This window comes from Rhagoletis pomonella, unplaced genomic scaffold, assembly GCF_013731165.1.
Source record: "Rhagoletis pomonella isolate Grant_MI unplaced genomic scaffold, Rhpom_1.0 Rhpom_scaffold_00005, whole genome shotgun sequence".
NCBI lineage: Eukaryota > Metazoa > Arthropoda > Insecta > Diptera > Tephritidae > Rhagoletis > Rhagoletis pomonella.
Window position 1 is genome coordinate 67,473,866 of NW_023458559.1, and position 1,387 is coordinate 67,475,252.

At 34.7% G+C, this 1,387-nt stretch overlaps 1 protein-coding gene across 2 annotated transcripts in view; it reads right to left on the minus strand.

The window, feature by feature from the left end:
* LOC118739420 overlaps positions 1 to 1,387 on the minus strand; it is a gene marked incomplete at its 3' end in the record, with an annotated part of 23,258 nt that overhangs the window by 9,963 nt on the left and 11,908 nt on the right.

Genomic DNA, 1,387 nt, shown 5'->3' on the forward strand with positions numbered 1-1,387 from the left:
CGTTTTTCTCATATGCGTTATTTCGGTTTTCAAACGAAAGTGTGCATGTATGCATTATTTCGGGTTTTTCATATGCATTATTTCGGTTTTCAACCGAAACTGTGCATATATGCATTATTTCGGTTTTTTTCATATGCATTATTTCGGTTTTCAAACGAAAGAGTGCATATGCATAATTTCGGTTTTTCTAATATGCATTATTGCGGTTTTCAACCGAAACTGTGCATATATGCATTATTTCGGTTTTTTTCATATGCATTATTTCGGTTTTCAACCGAAACTGTGCATATATGCATTATTTCGGTTTTTTTCGTATGCATTATTTCGGTTTTTTTCATATGCATTATTTCGTATGCACAGTTTCCATATGCACAATTTCAGGGTGCCTCTACCAAACCATTAGAGCTTTGTTCTCGTAGATAAATAGGTGGCTTGTATTTTTTAACTACCTGTGTGTTAGAATCATTATTCATATCAGCGAGAATATCAAAACGATCTCCGCCGATGTAGATGTACCTGAAGTGACTACTTTGCGCTTTCGATTTATTAGTATGTAGCGAGCTTATCCAGTGGCATTTTTTGCTTTATTTGTTTCTTTGTTGTTTGTTCCCGTCGAAGTATTAGTAGTGGCAGCTACGTTGTTGTCCGCATTGATCACTGCTCGACAGTGTTGCCGTTGTGCGACTAAAGAGACAATTTGACCCTTTTTTAAGCGCCAATACCCTTTGACCCGACTTTTTGAAAATTTTGATTTTTTACCCTTTTCCAAAATTATGTGCGACTTTTGCCTCTTCTCAGAGATTTTTTTAGGAAATGTTAACACAGCCATGCGACTAAAAAATATTTCCTACTGTAAGTACGAAAAAATGAATCACTCAAAACTTTTAAAGGACTCCATTTCTGTGTATGTTTGCAAATCTGTTTTGTGCAAAGCTTGTCCCTTGTTTCTTTTTCAATTCAACAGCAGAACGCTATAGCAGCGAAAAGACTTTATAATACATGTAAATTTAATTCTGACTTTGGTTCCCAGATTTATTCTGTTACTAGTAAACGAAAGCAAAATTAATATGGTGACCCTTTTTTCGTCAACGACCCCCTTTTTGAAAATTCTGAACGGCAACACTGCTGCTGGAGAGCAACAAGAATGATAGATTACAAGATTGCGCCGATGAGAGATAATTTTTGAGCATAATTTTTGCGTGACGTTATCTTGGTGCAACTGCGAGAGAGAAATGCCAAAACGCATCGAAAAATATTTAAACAATGCAGAAAAATGTGTTAGTATTAATATTACATGGCCCAATTTTGAAGAAATCAATAAACATACAAAGATTGATTAATTAGGAATAATAATAATAATAATAGATTGGCGCTTACACATATGTTA